A 27,167-nucleotide genomic window follows, 5' to 3' on the forward strand; every position below is an offset into this window, starting at 1 on the left:
ATACGAACAAATATAAGTGCAACGACAGGTTCTATTAAAAGTAACACGAGAAGGAATACTCAATACTCATATAGAATTTTAAGTGCCAGAATTGCTTCTATAAAATAAAATTTCCATAGGGAAATGTGAAAAGTGAATGAGTCTAAAAACGAAAATAAAGTTTTCATATGGATTCTACAAAACTTTTGATACTAAAATATCATATTCATTTATCATGTTCATAACTAAGAGCAATTATTAACGAAATCAAAATCTAATATTAATATTTCAGTAACAGAAAGAGAAGAGAGGAGACTGATTATAGCTAGTACGAAAAAAACTGTGCTGGGTAACTTTCGGCACACCGGACCCTGGACTTATTTCGTTGGAATTATCACCTTCATTTCATTCAGACGCTAGATAGCCATCGCAGTTGATAAAGCGTCTTAAAAAAACAATAATACACTTAAGAAAAAGAAAGGCAACTATGATAACAGAAAATAAGTTAATTGTTCATTATGTATAATTATTAATATTTATTGCAGTTAGTTCAAATAGTCTTAAGCAGTTCATTGTACACCATATTGTTCCCTTTATGTTCAGCATTCCACCCGATCCTGCCTTTGTCATATGGGTGTCTTGTCTTGTATACAATAGCGCTACCAATTTTTAACACACTGTTAACCTCCAGCTGTCATTCTTAAGATATTCTGAAAATCTTCTTCATGTGTAATTCTAAGCCTGTGTAAAAGATTAATATGATGACACTTTTCTCTTTCTTATAACCAATCCTTACTCTATTTCCCCCTTTCTTCTTCCTAAAATAGCTCAACTTATTGAAAACAATGACAGCAGCCGCAATTTTCGAAACGAGCATTTCCACAACTTGTGAGGGATCGAGTTCTTCGTCGTGTGTAGTGTAAGTGGAAGGAACATGATGCGCGAACGAAATTACCATTCGGAATTTACCGAAACATGTTCCTATGCTTATAAGGCACAAGAGCATATCCCTTGTCGTAAATCATTTGTTATAATCGTCCCACTCATATGCATAATACTGACAACCCTTTGATACTCAAGCTTACACCGCTCACCACGTGTTTGTTATTTCACTTGTTCCGCCAATTGTTATTATTCAAGAGCGGAAAATATGAAGAAAATGTTGGCAATATTTGGAATCCATACCCCCACAGCCTATTTTTACTATTACAGATGATGAAATGAGTTGGAGAGTGTGAGTGGAATGATAGAGGTCAAAGCGAGTACCCCGAGAAAACCCTCTGTAATGTATGCTTTGTCCACCATAAAATATTCCATTACGGCCTGGCCGGGATGGAACCCGGACCGCCTAGATGAAAGAGCAGATCGCTACCACTTGAGCCACAGATGCGGAAGGCTCCTTACTCTGGGTCACACTGAAAGCTTCTGCAAGCTGATATATAGGCCTACAGCGACAAATTATTTCTGTATTCGACTTAATTGCTGCTCAAAATATTCCCCCTTAAATTTAACACTCTTGTCCATTCGATCGAATCAATCATCAAAGCACTGCACTCAATTTTCTAGAGGCACTTCGGACACCAGCTCATTGAAGGCCTCAATTGCAGCTTCAGCAGTGTTAAAAGACAATCCGAGCATTCTATTCTTGATGATTGGGAACAAGAAGAAGTTGTGTAGTGCAAAATCAGACTGTAGGGCAAATCAGCAATTCATTTCACAAAAAGTCCACTGTCTGTTCCGCAGTGTAGGATGATGCATTGTTACGGTGGAGGATGATACGGCCTCGAGGCCGTTCTATGCAAACCTTTTCCAAGACTTCTGGTAAACAAATGGTGGTACAGAATTAACCGTACAATGACGACCCTCCAGTGAAACAGTGATGATAGAATCAGAGCGACAAAAGAATGAGATAAACGTCTTCTTGCTAGTGCTTCGGCCTCCTTTGGCTTTTGTTCGCTTATTTTCGTCTGGGAAGATCTATTGTGCCAATTGCAGTTTATTTTCTTTCTCATAACAGTAAATTCATGATTCGTTATCTGTTATGATATCAAGAACAGAATTTGATCAACGTTCGATTGAGCTTTTTAACATTTTCGTGTACCAATCAACACGTGTTTACTTCTCAGCTTCTATCAATGTCAAATCCACCGAGCCCACAGCTTCCTCACAGCAAAGTGATTACAGAGGATCTTTTGTATTTCACTCAAATCAATCTCAAAGAAGGCCAAATATAGACGTAAACATTTGACACACAGCGTCAATATTTCTGTAACTGGTTCCTGTAGCAGGTCAATCCTCGCAAAAACCGTCTCTGATGTGAGTACGTCCGTTTTGAAATGCGCAAACCAATCATTCACAGTCCTTGTTGATGGTGCTTATACTTCTTAGGAATTTTGAAGTCGTTGGATGATTTTTTTGGCGTCAAAGACGATTTAAAATAATTAAAAATCATAGCTTTAAAGACTTGCCGACTTACATCCATTAATTTGATAGACTGTTAACTTCAAAAATATCTAGCAGCTAAGCTACGAAATATTTTTTGTTTTCTTTTTTTTTTTTGGATTTGTAAACAGCAGTTGTCTTGGAAAATAAATTGCATTTATTATCGAACAAAAGACAATCTACAATACTGCTATACATATCAATATGAAGGAACTTTCAGTGTGAGACCCTATAATTTCCTTCTTCTTTACTGTACCATCACGATATTCTTTTCTCCTATTGTACATTTTGAATATCAATTTTTCATATCATCATGATATTCTTATTGTCTCTGTATCATCATAATCTTCTTTACCACCAAACATCGTCATTTTCTCCTCTTACTCATATATCTGGTTTCCATTTTGCGTAGGATCATCATGATATTTTTAATTGTCTCGCACATTAGAATATCAATCTTCTATATCACCATGATATTCTTCTTGTCCTCTTAAATATTACAATCTTGCATACCACCTTCAAGGTCTGTTTCTTCTTCTCATCATGATATTCTTTTTGTCCTCCTTAATATCACAATCTTATCTAACACCATCATGGTCTTCTTCTTCTTCTTCTTCTTCTTCTTCTCATCATATTTTTCTTAACTGCTTTAATATTACAATCTTGTCTATCACCATCATGTAATTTTCTTCTTCTCATCATGATCTTGTCCTGTTTAATATCACAACCTTGTCCATCACCATCATGGTCTTTTTCCTCTTCTCATCATTATATTCTTCTTCTTGTTCTCTTTAATATCACAATCTTGTCTATCACCATCATGTATTTTTCTTCTTCTCATCATGATCTTGTCCTGTTTAATATCACAATCTTGTCTATCACTATCATGGTTTTTTCCTCTTCTCATCATGATATTCTTCTTGTCCTCTTTAATATCACAATCTTGTCTATCACCATCATGTATTTTTCTTCTTCTCATCATGATCTTGTCCTGTTTAATATCACAATCTTGTCTATCACGATCATGGTCTTTTTCCTCTCCTCATCATGATATTCTTCTTGTTCTCTTTAATATCACAATCTTGTCTATCACCATCATGCATTTTTCTTCTTCTCATCATGATCTTGTCCTGTTTAATATCACAACCTTGTCTATCACTATCATGGTCTTTTTCCTCTTCTCATCATGATATTCTTCTTGTTCTCTTTAATATCACAATCTTGTCTATCACCTTCATGTATTTTTCTTCTTCTCATCATGATCTTGTCCTGTTTAATATCACAATCTTGTCTATCACTATCATGGTCTTTTTCCTCTCCTCATAATGATATTCTTCTTGTTCTCTTTAATATCACAATCTTGTCTATCACCTTCATGTATTTTTCTTCTTCTCATCATGAAGTTGTTATTGCATCTATTGGTGGATTAAATCAAATTTCAATTCGAAAAATCTTGACATATTCTTCTTGTCTGGACTCTTGTCCTGTTTAATATCACAACCTTGTCTATCACCATCATGGTCTTTTTTCCTCTTCTCATCATGATATTCTTCTCGTTCTCTTTAATATCACAATCTTGTCTATCACCTTCATATATTTTTCTTCTTCTCATCATGATCTTGTCCTGTTTAATATCACAACCTTGTCTATCACCATCATGGTCTTTTTCCTCTTCTCATCATGGTATTCTTCTCGTTCTCTTTAATATCACAATCTTTTCTATCACCTTCATGTATTTTTCTTCTTCTCATCATGATCTTGTCCTGTTTAATATCACAATCTTGTCTATCACTATCATGGTCTTTTTCCTCTTCTCATCATGATATTCTTCTTGTCCTCTTTGATATCACAATCTTGTCTATCACCGTCATGATCTTTTTCGTCTTCTGTTACTCATATAGGCTACATGATTTCAATTTCATGTACCATCATGATACTTTTTGTCCTCTTGTACATACTGTATGAATAACTTCCATCTTCTATATCAATATGATATTGTTCTTGTCTCCTTTCTTATAACATTCTGTAACACGTTCATTATTATTTGTTCTCCTCTTTTATATACATACTTTTCTTTTCGTTCTCGTCTTACATAGTTGAATACATGTCTTTAACATTATGAAATACTACTTCTTCTAGATCATGGTAATACTTTACATCATATTTTTTTCTCTTACATATACAGGCCCACATAATTTCGTCTTTCTATACCAACAGTATGCTCCTCCGCTTCTCTTGCACATTATGCAAAACCTTCTTCCATACCATTATGGTATTCTTCTTCGAAATCATTAATGGTATTTTCTTCCCTTATTACCATATGTTTCTTCATCTACAAGATGGTTTTTTGTTCTTTTACTATTGATTTTTTAAAATATTTCATTATAATTCTCCACTTCTCAATAATCGTCATTACTGCGAAGAATTTAATAACTTTAAACGGACAAGACTGCATACTCTTAAACAAGACTGGACCCTCATTTAGTACACACTACGTCACATCTGCATTTAAACTGGTGTAACGCATAGTACCGTAAAAATAAATATGCACTTTATTTTACTGACTGATATGCAGATCAAAATGTGACCTTAAACATATAAATACCGGTACTCATTCCCAATTAAGAAGTGTACTAAAGAAGAACTGAAGGTCTTTCTTATATAATTATTTTACTTGTTTTGCAGAAAAAAAAAGTCCAGTAGCTATGCTTCATTAGAGAGACTTGTATATTTTCTCATACCTACTGATCACATATTGCAAAGACAATAAATATTGCAGTAGAAAGCGTTGTTGTCATTTCTGTTTTACACGGACATACATACACATATTTTTCACTTTAACATAAATTTATATGGTGTTCTTTGTAGGAAGTAATTTGTACCAATAAATCTACGTACAACGACAGCAAAACGAAGGAGACATCTAATTATTTTTTTTAAACAAACCATAGAGACTCAAGTTGCTATGGGAACTGCAACTGTAAGGTTTTATTAAAGACAAATCACGACAAAAAGATGCGAGATATCTTGGAGGTATAAACATTGTTTTAATAAGATGACACGGACAATAATTTAATTCGTTTTTTTATTATTTCTTTTTTCGAGGATATTTTTTTTATTTCTTTCTCAAGTAGTGAAGATGAGTCGTGAGGAATTGTGGTTCTTTTGTCAAACTCACCAGGGGACCTTGGAAGGACAAATGAATTCACATATACACTCATGCAAACAACCATTCTCATAAAACTTACAGCTCCAGAGATAATATAAAGAGATAAGAGACCTGAAACACGTTTGAAACAAAGTTCTCTTTCTCTTCCCACTAGGAGCAGTGCGTGCGTTACCTAAAAATGTTATAAAAACAAAACACGACTACGTTTTTAGACAGTCAACTGTTTATTAAAGTCGTTACTATATCAACACGAAACTTTAATTAAATTCTACTTCAAATAATTGTGGTTTGATATAGAGAAATGAATACACGTCTTTTATGTTCGTGACGAGATTATCAACATTTATTCCCCTTGAACTTGTAAGTTTAGGCCAGTTAAGTCTAATTCCTTTAAGCTCAGTCAATCAACTGCGAGTTCAATTTCCGACGAGACCTGTGAGGTTTTTAACGGACTACGTGGTTGACGGGCAGGTTTCCTACAAGTAGTCTACATAAAGTACTTACTTTGGTTTCGGTGTTATCATTTCACTATTATTAATTATCGCCATAACTTCTCATTTTTATGACTTCATTATCAAAATATAATTTCAACTTGTATTAAGTTCATCCACAAGAAGCAAAACTGCGTTAGATAATAGAATGTTGGTATAAGTATACATGTTAAATTGTTTAAGTTAGTAACCATTATGAAGTTATAGTTAAAGTTATTTCCATTTCAGGTCATAGAGGCACATAGGGCAGTCGGAGTTTAAGGCTCCCACCTTTGCAGAGAGTCTACGTTAGTAGCAGTAGGGATGGCAATCATCATACTAAAAATATTTTAAGCCCAAATTAATTAAAATGCAACAAGAATTATACAGGGTGATTCATGAGGATTTACCGTCCTTTACGGAGCTTATTTCTGAAGTCATTTTGAGCAAAAAATGTCATATAAACAGTTTCTATTCTCAATATTTTCAGAGTTACACTAATTTAAAGTTGTTTGTAAAATATATTTTTTCTTTAGATTGAAGGTAAAAGAATAATATAAATAGAGAATGAACCACTCAGAAGTATCATTTCCTTAATTGGCGAGTATTATGAAGCTAAAATGTGCTGTGAACTCCTTAGTTGCTTCGTACAGACATCTTTTTCTATTTTTAACTAGAAAATTACATTATTCTTATGCACTTATCACAACAATTATTACAAATTACACTACTTCCACCGACTTAATTATTTGCGGTTCAATTTTGCATCCTAATTTACACTCTTGGAGAGTTTACAACACATTCTAAAAAATGTCGCCGTCTGCTTGAGTACACTTGGCCGCACGCTTGTGAACGGCATTCGTCGCGCTACGTAACTGCATACGTAGCGCTCGCCCTGGCCGCTGACTGCACGCTGACCAAGATCACGCGTTCACAGCAATGCGTTCCAATAACAAAAAGTAACTCTGTAAATATTGAGAATAGGACCCATGTTTATATGACATTTTTTGCTCAGAATGTCTTCGGAAATAAGCTCCGTAAAGGACGGTAAATCTCGTGAATCATCCTGTATAATAATAATAATAATAATAATAATAATAATAATAATAATAATAATAATAATAAAATTAGAAGCCTATAAATTAAAAATATCAAATACTTAAAATGTGTAACATTTTTGCAGTTCCAACCAAATACGACTCTTCGAAAATAATACTTATCAAGGTTAAACACGGAAGTTAATGTTCTTAGAAGAACAAATAAACAGAAAGAAAGTGAGGGAAATAATACAGGGACTAGAAATCAAGGCCATTCTCTCCAGTCGCTTGGATAACCCAAACATAGAGTAGGCGACCCCTCTGGTCAGAAACTGCCCTGATATTGAAACCTCTCTACGTTCAGAAGCGTTGAAAATGTTAAGTTCCAGGTCACTTTGGATTACCCAAAAGTCCAATCCTGACAGAAAATATTTTCATCTGCTGCCTGTTTCTCTTGTCGGAAGAAGAAGTACCATTCGACGGCTTATAGATAATATGGTAAGCCATGAAATATACGTCATGGGTGTATTACATCATGCACTTGACTCCAGAGAGACGTGCTGGAAGTCGTCAGTCTCTGTAGTTACGCAGTATTGTACGGTACACAATGTTCACTACAATTTCTTTAGAACAACGTCATTTATTTACGACTATTATGTGAAACATAAAGACTATAAACGTGTAAAGAAAAATTTGAAAGAAAGGAAAGTTCATTGAATGCAATATGAGACATGTTCGGTGATATAATTAGCAGAGAATTGTGGTCTGTGACATCGCCTGACTCAAATCCGAGCGAATTTACTTGTAGGGAACACTGAAGAGAAAAGTGTATGAAAATAATTGGCATACAATGGAAGAATGAAAAGACAATAGACCGAGTACGATAGCTAGTATTGCACAGGCTGGACTTCGAAGAGTATCTCAGAACTTACTCAAAAAGTTGTCATTTTTATTTGAACTATTATGAAGAGCATTTCCGGACCTTCATGTAAAGGCAGGAATAATGTGGCCATCAAACCGAAAAGAAGAGCTTTTCTTATTTAACTTCATACAGCGTGAATTAATGTTCAATGACAATAAAGTAATATAGTAAATCCTTAAATAAAAGGATCAGAAGTTTCCTTTACAATTTTGTGTTATATTTATTTAGTGGGAAATCGACTTTGTAAAGAAAATTACTATAACACAGGAAATTCATTAACACTTGCTTCTCTTCTTCGCAGTAGTGAGGGGAAATGACGTAAACAAACTGCCTGCTGCACGCTTCGCTCTGCAAAACGCTTCTGCGACCTACGCCATGTTGAACTCGGGTCTTAGTGTGAATCACGCGTCTACGTTTCGATAACGGTGTTGATAATCACCTATTACTTAGAATGATTTCATAATAATCAAATATACAGGGCTCCTACGAAAGACCTTTCCGGTTTCGAACACACGTAATTTACGTTCTATCAATCTGAGGTGCATGAAAATAGTACCAATGGAAAGAGAAACTAAAAAAGTTTAATCCCTTACCTTAAAGTATTCAATGTGTCCCCCTTTGATAACACGGCACACATCAACCCTATAGTCAAGTTCCACGTACGCGGATTTTCCGACCCCCAAATTCTGAGGTTATGTCTGTTCACCTTACTACAAAGATGAAAAGTGGCTTCGTCGGAAAACACCACGTTTTATCGTTTTCAATTATGCAGAAATTTCTTCGTAGCACTTTGTCCTCTGGTTTTAGGGTTTGCAGCAACTGTAGTCGGTACGGATAAAATCGCAACCGCTTGCGAAGAATCTCGCATTAAAATCAGTGTACCATTTACGGATTGTAGACCCACTGGGTGGACCTGCACCAAACTTTGTTCGGTAATGCCGTTGCACATTAATAATAACCAAATGGTTCACATGAAAATCAACACACAAACGGCTTTTATGTCCTCTATAGCAGCCATTTCGCTTCAACAATGAACGAATTTGTTTATATGCGCTATTATGAGGCAGTGTTACCAACTACGAAAACAATGTTGCCACAACTAAACATTTTCGGTTTCTCTTTCCATTGGTGCTATTTTCATGCACTTCAGATTTATTGAACTTAATTAATTACATGTGTTCGAAACCGGAAAGTTCTTTTGTAGGATCCCTGTATTAAAATGTAAACGTGACAGAAATTTATGTACAGTATTTGTTGGACTTGTTTATAAAAGTGTACCGATATTTCTAAATGTGGTTAATGAGATCAAAATGTATAATGTAAAGTGATTATTTCTGGCTAATCTAGGCGTAAAGTAACAAAATGATAGATACTATGCGAAGGATTCTTTCCTTTAAAAGACTATGAGTGAACACCTTTCATCCTTTACATAAAAGTCTAAGAAAACCTATTTCATCTATTCCAAAAATCCGAAATGGATTATTAAAAAGATAAAAATTCAATTCCTAATAATAATTTCATAACTCTCTTGAAATGAGTATAAATCAACGCTGCACATTCGTAATCAATGAAACTCTCTGGAGGTGAACATGGCGCAAAGCTTCCACAAGGTACTCACGAGGGAAGTGCCAAATATCCAGTATCTATGGAAGAGAGATACACAGTACATTTCCTATTGGAAATAGAACCTGTTTCGCGGAGGTTTGCATCTCAACAAGTGTGTTCTTCATCAGTTTACCAATAATATTCCTATATTTATTGTTATTAGAGGATCTCGCTGTCCTCTATTCAATGTTGTGCAATCAATGATTTTGTGTAGCCATCACGTACATACTTATTAATGGACAAAAATTCGTTCCCGCATCGGGAATCGAACCTAGGACCCTCATCTTGGTAAGAGCACTTAGCGCCAAGCTGAGGGTCCCGAGTTCGATTCTCGGTGCCGGAAGGAATTTTTCTCCATTAATAAGAAAATAATATTCCTGTTTGTACGGAAATGAAATTATTTATCACGTACCAAAATAAGAAGATAAACGGTCATTTCCTGCATTGCACACAAAAATCATTTTCTGTAATTCCAAAAAGTCAGCTATCAGACTTCAATTAGGCACACAATTAATGAATTTTACACATATTACCATAATATAGCTTTTCACGTATTCTAACTTCTTCCAATATTGCTGTAATATTTCCGTAAATCGGCATTTTAAATTCATAGAAATATGGAAAGCTATTAGTAATTTCTTTTGAGTTTGTAACTACATTACTTAACGATCAACAGCACTAAGAAAACTAACAGATCAAGTGAAAATATTTAATGCACAATTTTTTTGAATGTAAAAATTGTTTTATCACTAATTATGCAAAGCAGGTAATCTTTTATTACAGAGACTGACCCGATATGGTCGATGTCTCTTTTGTGAGATTTAAGTTACTTGTGGCGAAGGAAGAATTTTGACTCTACTTTTAGTTCACTGAATTTATCTAGTGAGAAGGGATAGTATCTGTACAGGTTGGAGCCAGTAGAGCGTATTAGCACACGACAGACAAAGAACGCAAGCGAGGGTTGCAATGGGTTACTTTAAGAAGAGACCTGTATTCTAAACTACAACTAAGTTTCTTGTTGGGATTAGTTAAAGTGTGGACAATTATTTTGTTATCATGCGACGTCCTTGGGAGTCAGTGTTTTCAAATATTGATAGTGATGATGAAAACGAACGTTGTATGTCACCAATTATACGCGGTAAACCCATACATACATAAAATCATTCAACATGTATATAAATAATTTAAGGAGGGAGGAGGACAATGTCATGTCCCACTCATAATTACCGTAGCTGAGACAGGAGTATCGCACTCACTGGTTCTGTGCTGTGGGAACTCGTATTTTGGTGCAGATAGCGCTAAGAATTTTGTCTGTAGTCATGATGGTTTGTATAAAAATGTATGTATTGTTCTTCAAATTAGTTCACGACTAGATTAATATTCTACATAAATCTGTTCTCTCTTTTGGACAAACTTTTATGTGTGGAATATTTTGTTATATCTATTGCAACTATTTTCTTTAACTTTGAGCGCAGCACTTTTGTCGCAGCTATGGTTTTTAAATTGGGTTACGGCATTGTCCTTCCTTCTTAAAATACAAGTATTTATATACATTTTGAATGATTTTAACAGACTGTATATTATGTATGTGTTTACAGCGTCCAATTGGTGATACAGTGCGTTCATTTTCATCACCATTATCAATAGTTAAAGATTTCCGAAGACGCCACATGATAACAAATGATTTACATTTTAACTAGTCCCAACAAAAAGCTTAGTTTTAACTCCAATCAATCAATCAATCAATCAATCAATCAATCAATCAATCAATCAATCAATCAATCATGTTTATTTGTCAGAATTACAATTACGTAATTAGAGACGGTGATCAATAGGAACTATCAGATTAAAATAACAATGTTTATATGGCTGTAAAAAATTTCATTAATATGATAAAAAGGGTTATGTAAAAGCCATTTTTAACACAATTTTAAATCTAAATAAGCCAACTGAGTGACATTCTTAGGCAATCTGTTAAACATATCTAATGAAATAACTTGAACCATTTCTTGGTCTTTATCAACCTAACAGTAGGAGTAACAATATAATGATTATTCCTAGTAAAATACTTGTGAAGCTGGGATTGAGAAGCATGACTATTTAAATTAATCTCAGTATAGAGTAAACAATCGTAAATATATTGATTAATTACAGTAAGAATATTAGCATTACGAAATAAACACCAACAAGGAGCACCGAAGGATGAATTAGTAATAATAAGTATGCTTTTTTCTGCAAGATTAGAACACTGTTAACATTAGCATCGTTACCCCACAAATGAATACCATAATGAAATACAATATGGAAAAATGCGTAATAAGTTTGTTTCAAATAAATACTAGACACAAGACCTTTTAATTTACACAAGAGATGAAGTACAGGGATAACCTTTTACGCATAGATGCAATGTTACCCGCCCAAGTAAGCTTTGAATCTGATGTAATGCCAAGAAGTTAACCTTCTGAAATCATTTAATCGGAAACATGATTTAATTAAAATAGTACCCGCTGAGTTTTAGTTCTATTAACTTTCAACCCGTTAGCTCAAACCAACCAGCAACATCACATAAATAGGAATCCATTAATAAAGACAGATGTATGTCATACGTAGTAGACAAAAAAGAAAGTGCCATCAGCAAAAAGGACTGTGTCACAATTCATATTAAAAGATAGATTCTCGTAAGCGAGGATTACTAACCAGTCTTTTCTTAAAGTTAAGTGTTGTATCCTCGCTTGTGTTTTTCTCTCTATCGTGTGCCGATACACTTTAGTGGCTCCAACCTGAAAAGACACTATCTCTTCCCATTGGCTAAAACATCAGTGAACGAATAGTATGTTTTGAAGATTTAAACAAAAGTCTACAGATTCCATGACAAACTATGATAAGATGAAAGTGCTAATTTCTGTACAAATCCCTAAATCGATTTATTTGCAGTGTCATGGCACTTTTTCCTTATACTTAATTCATAAAACGATAGAGTGAATATATATGTCTTCTTTCAGTGGACGGTTTCGAAACCCAATCGGCAAGGTCGAAGCCGAAAACACCTTCATAAGTCATTCTTATCGCACATTTAAAAACCAAGATGATAATTATTGTGATGCAGGATGTTCTGGTGCTGTGGACTGTAGGGGGCCATGAAGAGTTTAACAACGTCGCCGTGACATATCGGTGCGAGACATGAGGGATAGCAGCGGGTCCAGCGCGTGATGAGGACAAATCGGATCACCCGTCGCGATCAGCTGTTCCGAGGCCGCCATGTTCCCAGGAGCGCCGTCAGAAAATTTATTTCAGCTCAGAGGAGGAAACGCTTAAGTATGTAGATAAATCGAGATTTATATCGGTAACTTACAAGTCGTGTCCAGGTAAAATCAAGTGCGTATGTTTGTGTATGAACACAGTCTAGTATATACAGTTACGAAGCTCAATACGTAGGGAATATGCATCCATAGATAGTTGCTAATCACTAGGATCGCTACTATCGCCTCATTACAGACAATGCGAAATTGAACCGGCACAGTCTATTATTCCTAGTACCCCCAACAACTCAAGCTTCGTGATTGTACATATTAGACTGTGGTGTGAGTCGAAAGTAAACTAAAGGAATCTAAGTCCATTCCTACGTGAGTAGCAGTTTGGCAATAAAGGTTTGACTAGCATGAAATCAAGTTCTGTAGCGAAACCGTAATTATATAGAATATGATAATATGAACTAACATAAATGCCTATTAAATTAGGAATGGTATATAATTAGCTAAGAAATATACTGTAGATAACATAATAACATGGTCGTAGAGATTTGGAAAAGTGTTACGTTCATACCTACTAATGATTTTTTAAATATTAAACTTTTTGTCTTAAACTAAATTCATTACTATCAAATAAATGTTTTGTTATATTTCCGTCATTGACTTATCATAATTATAATAGCAGAGTGGAACTCTTTTTACTACATATTTTATACTGTAATTTATATAAACGTTTTCTTCACTATTGTGACATCATCAGATACATGTATTTTTCAATATGGTAACCTCATTTGTGTGGCATTTAACTGTAATATAGTAGAGTGGAGTTGTTAACACAACATTAAAGGTGAATGCTAAAAGACTTAAATTATGTTAAAAAGTTAAAAACATTGTAAAGATATATTACGAGCCTTCACTTACTAATAAAACCAACATTTTTGTGTTGTGTGTTCATAATTAAAATCGTGCACTGTTGATGTATAAATCATTAACTTTATATGGTTATATGTAAGTGAAAACTCGTTTACAATTTTTTGTTTGCATCAAATGGAACAATTTGCATTTTATATAGACTATATTACTTATCGTAGCTGTAATCAGTAATTAATGTTTGTATTGTTTACGTATTTATGTAATGTGAAATTTCGTTTGATAGATAAAATTTCAGTATATGTAGTTGCTCTCGTATTCCAGTCTTGTATAATTTGACGATGCAAACTGTGGAACTATTGTCAAAATATTGTCTAAAAGGAGAAAGATTATTGTAGAGATATTATATTAATTGTTAGAGAGATGTGTAAGTAGACTGATTGTGCGGTTAGACTTACGTGGTTATTTTTACTCAGTGTTTATAATGATGTTATATACATAATTTGGAAGTAGTGGTGTATATTTTGGAACTTCATTGAAGGGTATCCAAAATGAAAATTATTGTAGGTAAGTGGTTACGTAGATTGTTATACAGGAACATCATTTTATTTTTACTAACATTTCTAATATTAACCTGGTTATGTCTTTGGATTAACGTTTGAGAACCGGAAACACCGTTTCTACCCCCTTCCACGACTGGAGTTCGATGATACTGGCGTAAAATACAAACAAATCACTTTACTAGGTATAGGAGGGAAGAAAAGTAGTTCATCCATTTACTGCACGTAAACTAGAGAATATCGCGATTTTGAGTTTGATAATTTTTATTCAGTTTTTGTTTAATCAAAATACAGTACTGTATTAACAATAAGTGTTTTTACTTACGAACTAAGCTACTCATTCGGACGTAGTCATTATATATTATACTGTCTACAGCACATTAGCGTACAATATAGAGAATGAAGTTAAATTGAAAAATAAATAATCATAATATGGATATTTAAACACATTTTTGAAAATGGTGACCGTTCATTTCGATACAGGCTTCAATTCTTTTGTGCATATTATCGCACTATAGACTATTGTACCTAATTTCAATTACCAGTTTCGTCTTTCGTACTAGTAACTCATTTTGAAATAATTCTGTACCTACCCTGTAAAAGAGTACCTTATGTACTGTAAATGAATTGCTTCATAAAGAAAGGACATCAGTCACATTTTTTTTTTCGAAATTGAGTTAACATTGAATTTCCCATCTTGAATGTTCAACACATCGTTTTATCAAGAAAGGAAGCCAGTTCAACGTTTCCTTCATTGTTATATTGTGATCGGAATGTGAGGGTTTTGTAAAGGAAGGGCATTGGTCCGGACAGTTTTTCTTCATTTCCCACAACTCAGCTAAAATGGACTAATGCCCTTTCTTTATGAAGCAATTCAAATTCAATCTTCACTTCTGCCCGATCCGAAAAGATAACATTACTCAGACATGCTATCTACTGTCCGTCCAAGTGGTTAGGGTGTTGTCGCAGGGTGTTAGAAAGGGGAAATCACGTGACAGTTAATTGCTTAACGAGGCCCTTTTATTTAAGTTATTTTAAACAGTTTTATAATATTACGTAGACGTTCAATTCCTAACAGAAATTAATGTTTTCAGAAAAGAGCTAAGACAGCCCAGCCACTAGCCTTTACAGAGGGGCGAGCAGAAGCGGGTGGATGAAACCGAGATGCGACGTAGGCAAACGGACGACAGTACCTGTGAGAAAATATGATTCAATATTGAAAGCTTTTTCTTCATTGGAAAACGCGAACATATTTCTGGAACGTACTATACTCACTAACTCAGTACTGTTTACTATGACCGTAAGGCTACTTTGACTGCATACGCGGCCTTGGTTCTGTGTGGAGGACGGTTGGAGTTTACTAGTACAGGGAGTGGGAGTGAAGTACATTCAAAATCTCAGGTACAATAAAAATTGAAGTAAAAATAAAACGATGTCCCTGTAGAAATGTGTTGAATGATGTGCAAATTAAACTTACGTTATTGCTTTTAAGTGGTTTACGACGACGTTATCGTGCGTTTATGTTGCAAAGTGAATTCAGTATTATCTAAAATAAAAGGAGAGTTTATGTGGATTAAAAGGAGACATTAATGTTATCTATAGAGATTGAATGCCTTTACGTAAAAATATGTTTATTTGTATGTGTGAAACTATTTAATGTTATATAATACATACGAGCTGTCTGTTGGTGTTCGTGTGTTCTTACTTGACTAATAGCTGGAGAGCGACTGTATATCGTGATGGTACAATGTATACTCTAAACGGCTTTTGTATTTAATCTGCTTCAGAATCTTCACAATATTAGTTTAAAACTATAACAAATATGCAGACAACAGCATTACTTCATTCATTCCTGGTGGTGGCAGCACTGGTTGCGTACTTCAGCAGCAAAAGTAAGCTCCGTATTTGTTAAATAAACCACAGGTAAACCAGTAATTTAATTGGAAAATATTAATATAAACTAAATATTTAACTTTCTTCCTACAGTTACATATGTAAATTTCATAAATACGTAAAAACTAAAATAGTTATAATTGAATATTAGTTCCTAGACTCTCAATCAGCTGATCCGGCCGCCATATTGAAATTGAGTAGTATCTGACCAGTGCAAAAACCACTCTGCTCTGACTCATTGTCACAATAGTAATTAATTGTATTTTTGCTGTACCTATTTATATTTTATAATCTTGAACTGTTGTGAAGCTACCTGTAAAGAGCAAAATATATTAGGTAAAAGGTGAAGTTAAATGTAAGCATAATTTCGTGTCTTATTATAGTCTAGGCCTAATTTAGTTTACTATAGTAAAGCTTAGAAGTGTTTGTGCTAGTGTCGTGTGCCGTGTGAATAATACAAGTGAAGTGAAGTGATATATTAAGAGGTAAGGTTAAATATAAGAACAATACAACTTCGTGTCTTGTTATAGTTTAGGTCTAATTTAGTTTAGTATAGTAAAGTCAAAAACTGTATGTGCTAGTGTGAGTAACAGAACATTAGTGAAGTGAAGTGAAAATGTGCATTATGTCTGATAAGTGTGGTGCATGTAGAAGGAAAGTGTGTCAAGGTGTAAATTGTATACAATGTAATATATGGTTTCATTGTGACTGTGCAAATACTAATGCTGAAAATGTAAACAGTCAATGGAAATGCAAATATTGTAAACAATTAGATATTGTAAAGGAACACCCATTTACGCAGACAATTAGAGCTTGCTAATGAGGAAATTGCAGCCTTGAAATCAATAAAGCCTAAAGTTAGAAGTAAATCACCAGAGTTTAAGGTGGTCTCTAATCAGAAGCGTAAAGGGAAGAGTTCCAGTGTCCCTAGTGCTGCCACTGCTACCTCTAGTACTGAAGTGGAACTGAGCAACAGATTCTCTGTTCTGGATTCTCTAGAACCTGAATCTGATGCTCCTTCCAACTCAGTATCGGAGCCCAAGTGTAGGAAGAAGATACTTTTGTTAGGTAGCAGCCATGACAGAGGAATAGATCAACGGCTCCAGGCTTCATTGGGTGAGAAATATGCTGTTACCAGCTTTTTCAAACCCAACGCTTCTCTGTCCAATGTTGTAGGGGATCTATCGGCGCTTGCTAAAGATCCTGATAAGGAAGATCATGTAATTATAGTGGGGGGTGCAGGAAACAGCCTAGACAAGAACCTCAATTATTCAATTGATGGAGATATACACATCATTGCACAGAAGAGTGGCCATACGAATGTGGGTTTTGTGAACCTTTTCCGGAGGCATGACAAGCCGTGGATGAAAAGGAAGGTTGACAGTCTAAATCTGCGGATTGACTTGGCTCAGTTGGAGAGGGACATGGCCCACATTAATATTATAGACACATCCTCCATTGTAAGAGAGGAATACACTAATCATGGACTGCATTTGAATTCTCGAGGCATTCCCAAAGGTATTTTTCCTTTCGGCCTTCCAACTAACACACTATATGCATTTCTGGATTCGCCCATACGTGCTACATGCCCTGCCCATCTCAAACATCTGGATCTAATGTTCCTAATTATGTCAGGTGAAGAATACAATGCGTGAAGTTCTGTGTTGTGTAACTTTCTCTATTCCCCTGTAACTTCATCCACAAATATTTTCCTAAGAACCTTGTTCTCAAACACTCTTAATTTCTGTTCCTCTCTCAAAGTGAGAGTCCAAGTTTCACAACCATACAGAATAACCGGTAATATAACTGTTTTTATAAATTCTAACTATAAGATTTTTTGACAGCAGACCATATGACAAAAACTTCTCAACCGAATAATAACAGACATTTCCAATATTTATTCTGCGTTTAATTTTCCCCCGAGTGTCATTTATATTTGTTACTGTTGCTCCAAGATATTTGAATTTTTCCACTTCTTCGAAGGATAAATCACCAATTTTCGTATTTCCATTTCGTAGAATATCCTGGTCACGAGACATAATCATATACTTCGTCTTTTCGGGGTTTACTTCCGAACCTATCGCTTTACTTGCTTCAAGTAAAATTTCCGTGTTTTCCCTAATCGTTAGTGGATTTTCTCCTAACATATTCACGTCATCCGCATAGACAAGAAGCTGATGTAACCCGTTCAATTTCAAACCCTCTCTGTTATCCTGAACTTTCCTAATGGCATATTCTAGAGCGAATTTAAAAAAATAAAGGTGACAGTGCATCTCCTTGCTTTAGCCCGCAGTGAATGGAAAAGCATCAGACAGAAGCTGGCCTATACGGACTCTGCTGTGAGTTTCACTGAGAAACATTTTAATTAATGGAACTAGTTTCTTGGGAATACCAAATTCAATAAGAATGTTACATAAAATTTCTCTCTTAATCGAGTCATATGCGTTTTTGAAATCTATGAACAACTGATGTTTGTCCCTATAAAAACAAAACACTAAATATTCATAAGTATTGTGGATAATTTGTTTTCCATCATTCTAGATGTTAAATTATCTTTCATGAAAACAAAATTTACGAAAAGATGAAATGTGGCCCACGTAGTAGATTTGAGCCCCCTGGTCTGTGTCTCAGCGGTCAAACAGTTAGGCCCGGTATAGCATTAGGAATTTTTTTCTTGTGGTGTGCAGTTTTGACGAGGTCCGCTCGCTCGCTCTCTCGTCAGAGGTATTTGTGGCGCGGGCCCATGAATCAGGCCGTGTCACAACACGCAGATTGAATTCGGCGAACTGCAGTGCCCTGACAAGACAGCTTTGTGGCTCCCGAATCCACAATGCGACAGAGATTTAGATAAGTTGAGATGGAACCCAAGGCTGTCACGACCCAACAAAGAGCCGGCCCAGCTCCAGATTTACATTTCACTGTGATATTGTTCATGCTGGTTTCTATGGAGAGGAAACATTCTATTGTCCATCAATATTGTGCCCATGCAAGTAACACAGTCCATCGTTTACCAATCTGGATATTACCTGATATTCCATGGAAACAATACATTCAATTTTACCAGTGACGTACGCAGGATTTTACCAAGAGTGGTTATTATTAAAATTATTTACAATTTACATTATCGGTATTTTAAATTCTGTGTACAGGTACTGGTATTATTATTATTATTATTATTATTATTATTATTATTATTATTATTATTATGTTACGGTATATTAACTAATATTATATTCATGAAATGGAACTATAAAAGTTGGAGATTTATCCTTCGAAGAGGTGGAAAAATTCAAAGATCTTGGAGCAACACTAAAAAATATAAATGACACTAGGGAGGAAATTAAACGCAGAATAAATATGGGAAATGCCTGTTATTATTCGGTTGAGAAGCTTTTGTCATATAGTCTGCTGTCAAAAAATCTGAAAGTTAGAATTTATTGAACAGTTATATTACCGGTTGTTCTGTATGGTTGTGAAACTTAGAACAGAGATTAAGGGTGTTTGAGAATAAGGTTCTTAGGAAAATATTTGGGACTAAGAGGGATGAGGTTACAGGAGAATGGAAAAAGTAACAAAACGCAGAGCTGCACGCATTGTATTCTTCATCTGACATAATTAGGAACATTAAATCCAGACGTTTGAGGTGGGCAGGGCATGTAGCACGTATGGGCGAATCCAGAAAAAACATATAGAGTGTTAGTTGGGAGGCCGGAGGGAGAAAGATCTTTGGGGAGGCCAAGACGTAGATGGAAGAATAATATTAAAATGGATTTGAGGGAGGTGGGATATGAAGATTAATCTTGCTCAGGATAGGGACCGATGGCGGCTTATATGAGGGCGGCAATGAACCTCTGGGTTACTTAAAAGCCAGTAAGTAAGTAAGTATATTCATGAATATCCTTATCAAATCTTTGAAACGTAATAATTTTTAACAAATTTTAGCTTTTGTTTAATTTTGTCTAATGAAAATGCTTGTGCCATTATTACACTTACACAGTGACGGTGCGTCATTAAGAGCGCAAGAGCACGTGAACATCTTGTTTCCATTAATGCACGACTATTTTTATTATTTAATGTCGTATTGACATACTGGGAATGTATATTATCCGAATCGAGTTGTTTAAACTTCTCGCAACTGTCACAGACTTCTTGTATAAATTTGGCAACATACGTTCACATGAAAGCCTCGCTTTTTCGAGGAGGCTACACGACTTGACACGCATGTGAGAGTCTAGTTTGTGAATTACTTTACTTCAGAGTATTTTAGTTAGCTATAATATGTGCCATGCTATAATGACATCCTACAAGACAAACGTTGTGAGCAAACCGAGATAAAGTAATTGAGGGTTCATTATTATTATTATTATTATTATTATTATTATTATTATTATTATTATTATTATTATATTTTTTGAACTTATACACGGTCTTTTTATCGATAGTGAGACGTTAGAATCATGACATTTATATTCATTCATTCATTTATTGTTGTGCTCAAGGGCAGGTCTTTCACTGCAAACCCAGCTTTCTCCAATCTTTCCTATTTTCTGCCTTCCTCTTCGTTTCCTTATATGATTCATATATCTTAATGTCGTCTATCATCTGATATCTTCTTCTATCTCGAACTCTTCTCCCGTTCACTATTCCTTCCAGTGCATCCTTCAGTAGGCAGTTTCTTCTCAGCCAGTAACCCAACCAATTCCTTTTCCTCTTCCTGATCAGTTTCAGCGTCATTCTTTCTTCACCCACTCTTTCCAACACAGCTTCATTTGTTATTCTGTCTGTGAGCTTCACACGTTCCATTCTTTTCCATATCCACATTTCAAATGTTTGTATTAGTTTCTCTTCACTTCGTCGTAATGTCCATGTTTCTGCCCCCTGTAATATCACACTCCATACAAAGCACTTCACTAGCCTCTTCCTTAGTTCTTTTTACAGAGGTCCGCAGAAAATCCTCTTTTTCTATTAAAAGCTTTCTTGGCCAATGCTATCTTCCTTTTGACGTCCAGGCAGCAGCTCATGTTACTGCTTATAGTACACCGCAAGTATTTGAAACTGTCCACTTGCTCTACTGCCGCATTTAGAATTCGCAAGTTTATCTTCTGTATTTTTCTTCGTACGAGCATAAAGCTATTAATTTTGACTAATGATTTCAAGTTCTCTTCGGTTTTTGAACGCAAAATTGTGAACACACACAATATTTTATCACTAGCCGCCACTGCACTTACACAATAATCATTTATATATATTTAGCCAACATTTATTTGTATATGATAGGTAAGACACTTTACTTTGCAGAACAGGAACATACATGGAAACAATAAAATATATTGAAATACATTTAATTAAACACAATAATAGAGCATGGAACTCTCCAAGAATGAAGAATAAAACTGGCATGATGAATATATTGTAGGAGGGGTAGGAGGACTATGTCTTACGTCGATGAAAATTTAGTTACTCTGACAGTGAAAAATTTCAATTATAGATTAAAAAAACTCAAATCTAAATATGTCTTCTTTTGTTAAGTTCAAGATGGGGTCCTAACCCGGTAACCTCCCCCTTGCATACGCCCCTGAATTTTACAACATTTAGTGTAATTAAATCTAAGGATGATAATTTCAACATTAAAATCCATGATTCCGACTGCTTAAATGTCAGGAAAGTGAAAATGCCCCTCCTTAGGCCTACATGAGTCCTCTCACGTAAAATATTTAGAAATAATTGTAGATGATCATTTAATATGGGATATGCATGTAACCTATCTTTGTTCCAGATTACGTCGCATTATTTATAAATTTGTGTTGCTTCACTCTTTTTTTCCATCCAATATATTGTCATTAGTTTATCTGCTCATAGTCTGTAGTACAGTATGATATATTAGGATGGTGAAGCGTCAATAAATCTGTTATGAAACCTTTAAATTTGTTTCAGTAACGTTTTATCACAATCTGTCTAATGAAAATCCTTTAACTATTCAACGAATATTCTATATGCAGAATTTAAAGTACTTAGCATAACAAATTATTGTTATTAATTAACTACATACACAAAAACAGAAATACTATCAATTTATTTTCACATTAACTATCATACCAGACGTGCTTGTACTGTACATTACAATTGACAGAACCGAGGAGTATCACAACTACAGAACACAGACATAGCGCCAATTATTTTGGCCAAGATTATAATAATAGTATCAGTGAAAAATTCCCTTGTTTTGAAAACATAAATGTTCATAAATTTAAACACAAAATAATTGAATATATATATATATATATATATATATATATATATATATATATATATGATAATTTCATTTAATATTTTACTTCGTAATAAAAATTTTATCAGGTATTAAATTTAAATAATCTTATAATATTTTATATTATAATTAAATGCTTGTATACTTAGAATTATTCACTTCCTTTAGATTATCTAATTATTTGTAACAGTATAATGTTTATTGTGTATTAAACTTAAGAATGTAATCTTTTTTATACTACATCATTATCTTATATTGCTGAATACCCCTGAACCAGACCTTGTTCTTTCGGGGGTGTGCTAGAAAGATTTTTTAAATTTTAATTATATGTATACTTACTTACTGGCTTTTAAGGAACCCGGAGGTTCATTGCCGCCCTCACATAAGCCCGCCATTGGTCCCTATCCTGAGAAAGACCAATCTAGTCTCTATCAACATATCCCACCTCCCTCAAATCCATTTTAAAATTATCTTCCCATCTACGTCTCGGCCTCCGCAAAGGTCTTTTTCCCTCCGGCCTCCCAACTAATATTCTATATGTATTTCTGGATTCGCCCATACGTGCTACATGCCCTGCCCATCTCAAACGTCTGGATTTAATGTTCCTAGTTATGTATGTATACTTTCCTATGCATATTAATCTAATCTAGCTGTAATAATAATAATAATAATAATAATAATAATAATAATAACAATAATAACAATAATAATAATAATAATAATAATAATAATAATAATAATATAGGGACAGATGGAGAGCTTATGTGAGGACGGCAATGAACCTCCGGGTTCCTTAAAAACCGTAAGTAAGTAAGTAAAGTAAGTAAGTAAGTGATGAGTAAGTACGTAAGTAAGAAAGTAAGTAGTAAGTAATTAAGTAAGTAAGTAAATAATAATTGTTTATAATATTTTCGTTGTAAAGTTGGTTTATGTGGAAACAAATATTCAATTCTATGTAATATTTTATACATCGTATCCTTATAATAACAAAATAGTAGTCTAAATTCTCAATTATTGTGGATATTATGTTTCTCAACATCCTGGATGTTAGATTGACATCCATGAAAACAAAACAATCAACAATTTTTTTATTCTAGGTAGTAAATTCGTTTCCGTGAAAACGAAATAAACAAATTCTTCATTATTCCTGATATTAGGTATGTTGTTTTTTGTAAAAAAGTCTAAATTATTCATAATTCTTAATATTTTCAGCGAAAGTACCAGGGAAGCAGGCAGTGACGTCATCTGAAGAAGAAGTAGGAGTGAGGCGAATTGGAATTTAGCAGATTCAGTGCAATCGAAGGAAAATAGTGGACAGCAGCTGGGGGCCATTCCGAACAGATTGAAGGAACTAAGAACCAAATCGAAGCTGTTGAAAAGTAGAGTGATGGGGGTAGGAGATAGAGCAGGAAGAAGTGATGAAAGAAGAGGGGAAAACAAGGGGAAAAATCATTATGACTTATGGAAATGTTGTGTAGAAGAAATAAATCGAGAGAAAAGAAAATTAAGACTTAAATAAAGTAGAAATGTGAAAAGTTAGCAGTGAGGCTAAAAGTATAAATATATAGAGATGTGAAGTAATGGGAAATGTGCCATGGAAGAGAAGGGTACAGAGTTATAAGTATAATATTTTGGTGTATTAATGGGATAGGAGTAAGTTTAGTGGAAGAAATGATGACGAATGAGGGGATGTAATAATAAATTGAAACCTAATGACTTTTGTACGAGAGGCGTTGTAAAACGGGGAGACGGCACTGTAGGCCTATACTAACTGTTAAGTGCCGCCTCACCTAAAGGGTATTGCTTAATGACAAATATATTCATAGTATTATTTTAGTTTCCTAAGAAATTAAATTGTCAATAATACATAACAGTTGTTCTTAAATTGGTTTATTCTGAAACAAAGCATTCAATTGTTTATTAATAGGCCTATTGATAGGCATATTAGGAGAACTCTCCCAGTCCCGGATAACTCCCAGTATCGGACAAACATAGTTCTTGCTATGCCCGGTAGATGGTGACGGGAACTATGTATCGTTAGAGAGCATTTGTTGATTCACTGCAATCGACAGGTTGAGATACTTGTTAGACCTCTAGAGTAGTTTATGTGAGTGTTTTAGAGTGAGGTGTGTGTTTTCCAAGTGCTAAGTCTTATTTTCTACACTTTCTACTGTCTCTTGAGATGACCGTAGCATTTGTTATATGTAGTTATTGAACTATATATTAAAAGGGCTACATGCTATATAATTGGGTTTGATTTATGAGTGACTATGATGTGGAAGAAGGAAATTTTAGGCCAGCGCGCTAGTCACGCAGTATCGGACAGTATCTGACCCCCCCAGTACCGGACAAGAGAATATCATTAAGAATAAGCTTTCATAGCCTATTTCTTATTTTAAGGCGTTTATTCTGACGTGGAAAATAATAAGAGAGGCAAATGGGAAGATAATAATATGAAATGTTCATTGCAGAAAGTTATGGAAGAGGGGATCACTATCTATTCCTAATGTCTCTGTTCCTGAAAGTATCTTAGGAGGCATAGTTAAGGAATTAAAATCAGGGAATTCAATTACTACAGTGCAAATCTAATAAAGGAAATGAAATCATAAAAGATAACTATTGACTTTAACATAAGATGAAACAGAATGCATCATCTGTGAACTTCATGTGCAGATTGAGCGCATTTGGATTGAAGCGATTCAGGTAACACTGATGTTTTGTATGTGATCATTTCCAGTAAATCCAGTAATTGTCCCACATAATCAGTGTCTTCAATTAGTGTGGCAAAATATTGTTGCGGTATTTGTGTATAATCAATATGCTTATGTAGTTGCTTATTGGCTTTAAATATACAAAATGCCCACTTTCGTTTAAAATGCTTTCATGCTAATGATTGCTTTTTTTAATGGATTATATTTGTTTTAATTAGTATCACAAATGGTGTTTACGCGTACTGTACAGTATATCCGATACTGAGATTCATTTTTTGCTGTACTGTAATATGAAGGTTGTTTAACTTTAATTGTTTACATAATTTGTCTTAACTGTAGGTCATTAAATTAATGGAGATTGTGAGATTAAAAGTTCATTGATCATATTTGCAGTGCACTATTATCGCAATGAGTTACTTCAATTTTCCACAATTGTTGAAAAGGCTGAAGTGTCCGGTAATGGGAAACCTTCCCCTATGTCATCTCCTTGCAAATATTCAGTTATTAGTGTTAATACCATTTGATCAGAAAAAGGAACATCTTCTGCGGACCTCTGGAAAAAGAACTAAGGAAGAGACTAGTGAAGTGCTTTGTATCAAGTGTGGCATTGTATGAAGCAGAAACATGGACATTACGACGAAGTGAAGAGAAACAAATAGAAGCATTTTAAATGTGGATGTGGAAAAAAAATGGAGCATGTGAAAAGGAGAGACGGAAAAAGAAATGAAGCTGAGTTGGAAAGAATGGATGAAGAAAGAATGATGCTGAAACTGATGAGGAAGAGAAAAGGAATTGGTTGGGTCACTGGCTGAGAAGACTCTGTCTGCTCAAAGATACACTGGAAGGAATGGTGAATGGGAGAAGAGTTCGGGGCAGAAGAAGATATCAGATGATAGACGACATTAAGATATATGGATCATATACGGAGAGAAAGAGAAAGGCAGGAAATAGGAAAGATTGGAGAATGCTGTGTAAGATCTGCCCTTGAGCAGAAAAGAATGAATGAAAATGAATAATAATATTTTATAATCTTCGAAACTCCTTACGTTTCCATTTTATTTATGCATATATTCCTGTTTGTCCGAGATTTCTTCTGCATGCACATGTATTTTACATAACACTACTTACACCAGACAGCAAATCCTGATAATCTTTCTTGTCGTCAGAGGAATCATAGTCTTTTCCATTACAGAAGAGCTGAATTATGATCTTGGGTTTCTCATGCTTATTTTCGATACTTGGAATCTTCATCAAAGATGTTTTTCAAGGGAAATGGAATGTCCAATTTTATTTTATGTAAGACGGGGAAATGACACGAGGAAAATAAAATTCTGGAAAACATATCCTAAAATTTCTGGTGGGGGAAAATACTCGAGGGGGAAATTACAGGAACAAATATGGTTATATAAGGCGTAATTAAATGAAGTCCATTCGAACCCATTTATACATTTAAGAGTATATAAAGATATGTAAATCATATGATAGATATAGAAATAGCAATATCTAAGGATACATGAATGCAGTGGGTTTCGTTAGAAGAGGTCTCCATAGGCATTCACATGGATGTTCCATTGCATTGGGAAACGTGGGATAACGTCGCTGTATACATGAATACAGTAGGTTTCCTTAGAACAAATCTCCATAGGTCTTGACACCCAGATATACCATTGACGAAGAAGCAAGAAAATATAGCTTAACTGTTCCTTCCAGCACTGCTGTCTTCACTTCTTCATTTCTGCGAAATCTGTACCTGTTTAAAGTTTTCTTTAATGATGTGGACAAAAGATAATCACATGGTGACAAATTAGGGCTGCAAGCTGAAAGGCCGAGAGCCTTCTATCTTTTTCTAGCAAACGAATTTGAAAACTTCCTCCTGTGGAAGGATTTGGAATGCTACTAGCTATACTATCATGCATCTGAACACACTCCCTGTGCATTTAAGTAAATAGAGATTTCATTTGATCATGCTTCGTATAATTCAACAATATCATTG

The 27,167-nt window shown here is 34.6% G+C and overlaps 1 long non-coding RNA gene across 1 annotated transcript in view; it reads left to right on the forward strand.

Moving 5' to 3' along the window:
* LOC138715266 (uncharacterized) overlaps positions 1-24,386 on the forward strand; it is a 436,977-nt gene extending 412,591 nt beyond the window's left edge. Inside the window, exons 4-5 of the long non-coding RNA XR_011336206.1 lie at positions 12,731-12,939; positions 23,676-24,386. This is a non-coding gene — a long non-coding RNA (uncharacterized lncRNA). The remainder of the gene's footprint in view (positions 1-12,730; positions 12,940-23,675) is intronic.
* The last annotated feature ends 2,781 nt before the right edge of the window (positions 24,387-27,167 follow it).

Source organism: Periplaneta americana, chromosome 15 (genome assembly GCF_040183065.1).
Source record: "Periplaneta americana isolate PAMFEO1 chromosome 15, P.americana_PAMFEO1_priV1, whole genome shotgun sequence".
Taxonomy (NCBI): Eukaryota; Metazoa; Arthropoda; class Insecta; order Blattodea; family Blattidae; genus Periplaneta; species Periplaneta americana.